This window comes from Struthio camelus, chromosome 29 (genome assembly GCF_040807025.1).
Source record: "Struthio camelus isolate bStrCam1 chromosome 29, bStrCam1.hap1, whole genome shotgun sequence".
Lineage (NCBI taxonomy): Eukaryota > Metazoa > Chordata > Aves > Struthioniformes > Struthionidae > Struthio > Struthio camelus.
In genome coordinates this window covers 2,207,148-2,216,101 of record NC_090970.1, presented here as the reverse complement: position 1 = coordinate 2,216,101, position 8,954 = coordinate 2,207,148, and positions in this window count along the sequence as shown.

Genomic DNA, 8,954 nt, shown 5'->3' with positions numbered 1-8,954 from the left:
TGCCCTCCCCAAGGCTGAGACACCTCCTGAACGGCCTCCCTCATTCACCCTGGCGCCTCACACTGCTCCTAGTGCAGCAAAACACCCAGGACGGGCCAGTTCCTGCCCCAAGAGAAGATCACCTTCTGCCCAGCCAGTACCCACAGCGAGCCCGTGAAGCTCAGGAACTGGAGAAAGGCCTGCAAGGAATTCATGGCAACATTTCCTAAGGGGCCGATTATGTGGGAGCAGTGACCATGAAGCGGAAGACAGCGGGGCCCGATGGCCCAGGCAGAGCAAGAAGCCTTCCCGCAACTCCAAAGGCCACTTCCTGCCCCAAGGAGGGACTGAACCAAGCCAGCACATTCCCTACACATCAAGGACAACAAGCACTCTCTGATTTGGGGCCCTGACAGTCTGGGACGTGGGGAAGGACTGAGGCGAGGGCATCTCAGCTGGGGACACCAGCAGAGGCAGCACTCAGCAGCTCTTCCCCCATTAGATCCCGCCAGCAGGGCTAATGACAACGGCAAGGGGAGGACGGGCCCTTCCCCAGCCTCCAAGGCCCTGCGAAAGCCAAACAGCTGCCATGCTCAGAGCTGCTCTGCCAACACCCTTCAGGCTGCTTCCAGGGCCACAGGTCTCAGGGCCCAGCAAGAGGCACGGAGCAGCACCAGTGGCCAGGCCACGGCGTGCCGCGTGGGCACAGCCTCTCTCGGAGCCCTCTGACAGGGGGTTTTCCGAGCAGAAGTGACCATGAGGAAGGGCCCCAAAACGCACCAAGACCCACTCTCCAACCCTTCCGCTTGCTTCTAGTCCTCCAGAACCTTTCCACAGGCACTTCCTCTGAACATCCCGGCTCACCCCGGAGCCTGCTCCCTTCCCACCTCCACGAAGCAGAGGGCAAGTGCTCTCCCAGGAGGCGCATCACGCCAGCTCTTGCCTCTCTCTTTTGCCTCACGTGCCCTCAAGGCCCTCACCCAACAGGCCTCCCTACTGAGGGGCTTCCAGGCAGGAGGACAAAACTCTTAGGCACCACTCCCCCTCTCTCGGGCCACGCCCAGAGAGCTCACCAATGACCACATGGCAGCACACGGACACACTCAGCAGCACGGACAGGGCCAGTGCACCAGCCTTAGACAAGCACACTTCCAACCACGGAAACGGCACAAGGCTTCCGCTGCTCTCAAGCCTTTGCCTTGCCCTGCCTCAGCAAGGCCTGGGATTTCTCTGCCAAGCAAAGCCTTGAGCCAAGGCAGCAGCTTTCAGCAGGGCACGTGCCACATGGAAAAGCCAGCGCAGGCTCTGCCTCCAGGGTCCCCCCGGCACGATCCAGGCATAGTCCGAGAGCACCAGCAAAGGCACCCACTGAAGGAGCTTGTTGGACCTTGTGCCACTGATCACAGCATTTTGGCTCAATGGTCCAGCCCATTTTCCACCTGCCTTATGGTCCATTTGCGCAGTGCTGTGGACTGGCTCGTCAACATCTCCAAGGCAAAACTCTGTGCACTCCAGCCACCTCTTCGCATAGGGTGGTGCACCACCACTCATCCCAGCCAAAAGAAGACAGGGGTGGGAGGATGGGGAGAGGCAGGGAAAGGAGATACATCTGCAGTGCTGACTGCGAGGTCTCATAATTTTGCCTGCTCCTTGCCCATCACTTGCAGAGACAGGCGTGACCTCACAGTCACCTTCACAGCCAGGTGGCTCAAACTGGTCTTGGAGATTTTGAGGCTGTCAGAATCCAGTACCCTCCTCATCACGCTGAATGCCGACTGCCTGGAAAGCAGCTTAGTAGAGAAGGGCCTGGGGGTCCTGGTAGACAACATGAAGCAGCAGGAGCCAGCCAAGTGTTTTTGGTATTCAAAGGCTGCATCAGTTTCCTGGGCTGCATTGGGAAGAGCGTTGCAGCAGGGCGAGGGCTCTGTGCCTGCAGGCTCTGGGTCAGCAGGCTCTGCGCCTGCTGTCTAACCACATCCTCAGGCAGAAGTGACCTCACAAACACCTGCCTTAGGCCGCAGCCAAAGGCTCACCTCTCAGCTGCTCACACCGAAGTCACCTCACAATCATCCACCAAGCCAAGGGGCCTACTGCTGGCCCTCCAGCTTCTCTCATGCACGTGACCAGCTATGTGCCTGCTGCTCTCCAGTCAGGTCCTAAGGCAGAGGAGGCTTCACAATCAACATCCAAGCCGTGTGCCTGCTGCTGGCCTATCACCTGCAAAGACAGGAGACACCACCAAATCAGCACCCTAGCCCAGCGCCTGGGGGTAGCCTATTAGGTACTCAGGCAGCAGTGACCTCACCATGAGCATCCAAGCAAATGAGCAGCTACTAGCTAATCAGGTCATCAGGAAGAAGAGACCTGGCAAAGACCTCATCAGGCACTCACAAAGAATGGACTTCCCAGTCAACAGCCAATCCATGGGCCTACTCCTGGTCTACCAGCAGCTTGCTCAGAAGTGACCTCACATGCACGTGCCCCAGCCATGAGCCTGCTGCTAGCCTGTCAGAGGCTGAGACAGACGGGACCTCACAGCCAATTTCCCAGCAATGTGCCTGCTGCTGGCCCATCACCTGCAGAGACAGAAGGGACATCACTTTCCCCTTTACAGCCATGTGCCTCCTACCATCCAAGGAGCTTCTGAGAAACAATGGCTCTCACCACACTGTCCCCTCCTATTAGACTTTTGGCCTACCGGCTGATCCTTTACCAGTAACCTCACAGTCCTCTTCCAAGCCCACCTGCCTGCAGTGAGCCTCTCAGCTTCTCAGAAGGACTGGACTTACCATGTGCCTGCTGCTAGCCAAACAGGTACTCAGGCAGGAACGTCATCACAATCAGCATCCAAGCCATCGGCCTGCAAGTGGCCTATCAGGTACTAAGGCAGAAGGAATCGCACAAGCACCTCCTCTGCTCGAGAAGCAGTGGTTGCCCTATCACCTGCAGAGACAGAAGTGACCTCACAACCAAAATCCAAGCCATGTGCCTGCTGCTGGCCTATCAGGTACTGAGACACAAGTCACCTCACAAACAGTTTCCCACCCGCAAGCTTCTTCCTGGCCCATCACCTACAGACACAGAAGGGACCACACAGTCACCTGCATGGGCCTGTGCCTCCTAAAGGGCATAAGCCAGCAACATGTCCTCAGGACAAAGGCAGTCCATGGCTTCCTGGGCTGCCTTGGGGAGAGAGCGCTGGCAGCAGGGTGAGGGCTCTGGGCCTGCAGGCTCTGTGTCAGCAGGAGATGGGCCTGCTAGCTAGTCTGCTACTCATCAGATACTGGCCCATCAGATGGGGAGGCAGAAATAACCTCACAATCACCTTCCAAGCTCTGTGCCACCTGCTGGCCTTTCCCCTTCCTCAGGGACATGAGGAGCCAGCTATGGGGGTCTCTTCTCTCTCTCTGTACCAGAAAGGAGACACACTGGGATTGAGTCAGCTTTCCAGCTGGAGATCCTGGCAAGAGCTTCCGAAACTGCAGGCCTCAGTGACCAGCTCAGTGACACTCTGCCAAATGTGCTCACTTGGACACCTGAAGGGTCAGCTCCCAAATGACCCCCTTAGGGCAGAGAGGAGCATGTGGAAAGGGGAGGAACCTAATTCTGAGGCGGTTATTTGCATCAAACAACTCCAGCTTGGCACGCTGATTCTCAGCTCGGACCCAGGAAGTGTTTCCTGCTGACTTGCAGGAAAGTGCCTGAGCATCAGCTGATGTTTCTCCCAGTCCAAAAGCAATGGGCTCATTTCCTTAGTCTTCAGGACAGAAAGTGAGCTCTGGGCAGCTGAGATTACTACTCCCTGCAGCAGGCACCTCTGGGAGAAGTGGTTTTAAAGGCCAATCACTTTCTGAAGAAATACTTGGTCTCTGGAAGTTTCCCTTATTTGGCCCATTTCAAAAGCTAAGGACTGTGGCACTGCCACTGGAAAGAGCACCTCTGAGCGCTCCACTGTGGAGAGACCATTTCCTTGTGAACTGTGTGGGTGAAGAAAGTCCCACATGATCTGAACTGCTCTCTGTGGCCTCCTGCTGGATGTCCGCCTCTGGATGTCTGATTTCAGAGCCCAGGGCAGGGGGCAGGGTGCAAGGTGCAGCAGATAGCCCCGAAGCAGTGAGGCCTTTGGCAGGAAGAGCTCAAGACCCTCTCCCTCTACCTGCCACATTTCTCTGGATTGGAGGGGGTTAATGGGATGGTTAATTAAAGGGTAGTTGTGGAATACCACTGCACTATAAGCAAAGAGTTTCTAGGATCCTGCCACACGAGAAGAAAACAGTGTCTGCACCAACTGCTTACGCCTCTAGCGTTAAATAAAACTTGTTGGACAGATCTCAGAGGTGTCAAATTCAAGAATCTCCAGCAAGGAACCCTTTCTGAAAGATGACCTCTTCCACTCCAAATACTCTCAGCTGCATGTTTATATGTATCTCACAGTCTGTGTGGGATATCTGGCTGCAGAGCCTGGCAAGAGCAGAGGAAACTCCAGGCATGAAGCTGAGCGGGCAGAAGGCAGCCGGCTGCCAGCGTGCCTGGCTCATGGGGCCACCAGGGCAGCCGGGGCCCCAGCAGCCAAGGCACCTGCTCACCTCGCAGCGCTCCCCACCTCCCCAGCCTCATGGCACTCCCCACGCACACCACTGCTCTCTCCACACGTCTCCTCCCGCACCCAGAACCAACACCCTGGGCCCACCGCCTCTCCCCACCACACGCCACCCCCCACTGGCACACACCTCACCCCCACCCCTCCCCTCACACAGCGTGGACAGCCAGCACGCCCCTCTGCAGCAGGCACACACAGGCCACACCACCACACAGGCCAGCAGCCAGGACACCACCCCGCAAATGCCCCAAATCACACCCAGGACAACTCTCCAGCCCTTCTCTTTCCTTCTAGTCCTCCAAGAGGCAGCAACAAGCACTTCCTCTGAACATCCACTCCCACCTCTGCTCCTGCTCCCTTCCCACCTCCACCAATCCAAGGGCAGAAAGAGCATTCCCATCTTGCAGACAAACCTCACCAGGCCCCTCTCTTTTCATGGGGCACAATTTCCACACCACGCACACACTGTCAAGCCTAGATTCCACTGCCAATGTCTAAGCAATGCTGCAGGCCAGGCAGCCTGCGGGGACAGGCGGGACCTCCGAGTCACTTCCCAGCCATGGGCAACCGGGGCTGCTCTCTCTGCAGTCACCTCACAAGCACCTTCCCAGCCACCTGCCTCTTGCTGCTCTATCAGCCACTCCAAAAGACAGGACCTCACGGCCACCTTCCCAGCCGTCTGCCCGCCACTGCCCTACAAGCCCCTGACACACAAGTGACCTCACAACAACTTCCTCAGCCATCAGCCAAATGCTGACCTCCCAGATGCTCCGGCCAACGTCACCTCCAAAGCACGCGTCCCAGCTGTGGACCTGCTGCTGCCCCAGCAACTGCTCAGCCAGAAGCCACCTCACAAGCACCTTCCCAGCCACATGCCTCCTGCTAGCCAATCACGTAACCCTTGCAGAAGGGACCTTGCAGACAACACGCCAGCCTTGTTCCTGCAGCTGGCCTCTCAGCTCCTCAGCCCCAAGGGACCTCAGAATCAGCAGCGAGCCACGTGGCCCCTGCTGGCCTCTCAGCTACCGACAAAGAACTGATTGGGCAGTGGTGATTTTCTGGCCCAGCTCTCGCAGACACTAGGGACCTCGTGGCTGTTGCCCCCTGCAGCTCCCCCTGCCCTCCCCAAGGCTGAGACACCTCCTGAACGGCCTCCCTCATTCACCCTGGCGCCTCACACTGCTCCTAGTGCAGCAAAACACCCAGGACGGGCCAGTTCCTGCCCCAAGAGAAGATCACCTTCTGCCCAGCCAGTACCCGCACCGAGCCCGTGAAGCTCAGGAACGGGAGAAAGGCCTGCAAGGAATTCATGGCAACATTTCCTAAGGGGCCGATTGTGTGGGAGCAGTGACCATGAAGCGGAAGACAGCGGGGCCCCATGGCCCAGGCAGAGCAAGAAGCCTTCCCGCAACTCCAAAGGCCACTTCCTGCCCCAAGGAGGGACTGAACCAAGCCAGCACATTCCCTACACATCAAGGACAACAAGCACTCTCTGATTTGGGGCCCTGACAGTCTGGGACGTGGGGAAGGACTGAGGCGAGGGCATCTCAGCTGGGGACACCAGCAGAGGCAGCACTCAGCAGCTCTTCCCCCATTAGATCCCGCCAGCAGGGCTAATGACAACGGCAAGGGGAGGACGGGCCCTTCCCCAGCCTCCAAGGCCCTGCGAAAGCCAAACAGCTGCCATGCTCAGAGCTGCTCTGCCAACACCCTTCAGGCTGCTTCCAGGGCCACAGGTCTCAGGGCCCAGCAAGAGGCACGGAGCAGCACCAGTGGCCAGGCCACGGCGTGCCGCGTGGGCACAGCCTCTCTCGGAGCCCTCTGACAGGGGGTTTTCCGAGCAGAAGTGACCATGAGGAAGGGCCCCAAAACGCACCAAGACCCACTCTCCAACCCTTCCGCTTGCTTCTAGTCCTCCAGAACCTTTCCACAGGCACTTCCTCTGAACATCCCGGCTCACCCCGGAGCCTGCTCCCTTCCCACCTCCACGAAGCAGAGGGCAAGTGCTCTCCCAGGAGGCGCATCACGCCAGCTCTTGCCTCTCTCTTTTGCCTCACGTGCCCTCAAGGCCCTCACCCAACAGGCCTCCCTACTGAGGGGCTTCCAGGCAGGAGGACAAAACTCTTAGGCACCACTCCCCCTCTCTCGGGCCACGCCCAGAGAGCTCACCAATGACCACATGGCAGCACACGGACACACTCAGCAGCACGGACAGGGCCAGTGCACCAGCCTTAGACAAGCACACTTCCAACCACGGAAACGGCACAAGGCTTCCGCTGCTCTCAAGCCTTTGCCTTGCCCTGCCTCAGCAAGGCCGGGGATTTCTCTGCCAAGCAAAGCCTTGAGCCAAGGCAGCAGCTTTCAGCAGGGCACGTGCCACATGGAAAAGCCAGCGCAGGCTCTGCCTCCAGGGTCCCCCCGGCACGATCCAGGCATAGTCCGAGAGCACCAGCAAAGGCACCCACTGAAGGAGCTTGTTGGACCTTGTGCCACTGATCACAGCATTTTGGCTCAATGGTCCAGCCCATTTTCCACCTGCCTTATGGTCCATTTGCGCAGTGCTGTGGACTGGCTCGTCAACATCTCCAAGGCAAAACTCTGTGCACTCCAGCCACCTCTTCGCATAGGGTGGTGCACCACCACTCATCCCAGCCAAAAGAAGACAGGGGTGGGAGGATGGGGAGAGGCAGGGAAAGGAGATACATCTGCAGTGCTGACTGCGAGGTCTCATAATTTTGCCTGCTCCTTGCCCATCACTTGCAGAGACAGGCGTGACCTCACAGTCACCTTCACAGCCAGGTGGCTCAAACTGGTCTTGGAGATTTTGAGGCTGTCAGAATCCAGTACCCTCCTCATCACGCTGAATGCCGACTGCCTGGAAAGCAGCTTAGTAGAGAAGGGCCTGGGGGTCCTGGTAGACAACATGAAGCAGCAGGAGCCAGCCAAGTGTTTTTGGTATTCAAAGGCTGCATCAGTTTCCTGGGCTGCATTGGGAAGAGCGTTGCAGCAGGGCGAGGGCTCTGTGCCTGCAGGCTCTGGGTCAGCAGGCTCTGCGCCTGCTGTCTAACCACATCCTCAGGCAGAAGTGACCTCACAAACACCTGCCTTAGGCCGCAGCCAAAGGCTCACCTCTCAGCTGCTCACACAGAAGTCACCTCACAATCATCCACCAAGCCAAGGGGCCTACTGCTGGCCCTCCAGCTTCTCTCATGCACGTGACCAGCTATGTGCCTGCTGCTCTCCAGTCAGGTCCTAAGGCAGAGGAGGCTTCACAATCAACATCCAAGCCGTGTGCCTGCTGCTGGCCTATCACCTGCAAAGACAGGAGACACCACCAAATCAGCACCCTAGCCCAGCGCCTGGGGGTAGCCTATTAGGTACTCAGGCAGCAGTGACCTCACCATGAGCATCCAAGCAAATGAGCAGCTACTAGCTAATCAGGTCATCAGGAAGAAGAGACCTGGCAAAGACCTCATCAGGCACTCACAAAGAATGGACTTCCCAGTCAACAGCCAATCCATGGGCCTACTCCTGGTCTACCAGCAGCTTGCTCAGAAGTGACCTCACATGCACGTGCCCCAGCCATGAGCCTGCTGCTAGCCTGTCAGAGGCTGAGACAGACGGGACCTCACAGCCAATTTCCCAGCAATGTGCCTGCTGCTGGCCCATCACCTGCAGAGACAGAAGGGACATCACTTTCCCCTTTACAGCCATGTGCCTCCTACCATCCAAGGAGCTTCTGAGAAACAATGGCTCTCACCACACTGTCCCCTCCTATTAGACTTTTGGCCTACCGGCTGATCCTTTACCAGTAACCTCACAGTCCTCTTCCAAGCCCACCTGCCTGCAGTGAGCCTCTCAGCTTCTCAGAAGGACTGGACTTACCATGTGCCTGCTGCTAGCCAAACAGGTACTCAGGCAGGAACGTCATCACAATCAGCATCCAAGCCATCGGCCTGCAAGTGGCCTATCAGGTACTAAGGCAGAAGGAATCGCACAAGCACCTCCTCTGCTCGAGAAGCAGTGGTTGCCCTATCACCTGCAGAGACAGAAGTGACCTCACAACCAAAATCCAAGCCATGTGCCTGCTGCTGGCCTATCAGGTACTGAGACACAAGTCACCTCACAAACAGTTTCCCACCCGCAAGCTTCTTCCTGGCCCATCACCTACAGACACAGAAGGGACCACACAGTCACCTGCATGGGCCTGTGCCTCCTAAAGGGCATAAGCCAGCAACATGTCCTCAGGACAAAGGCAGTCCATGGCTTCCTGGGCTGCCTTGGGGAGAGAGCGCTGGCAGCAGGGTGAGGGCTCTGGGCCTGCAGGCTCTGTGTCAGCAGGAGATGGGCCTGCTAGCTAGTCTGCTACTCATCA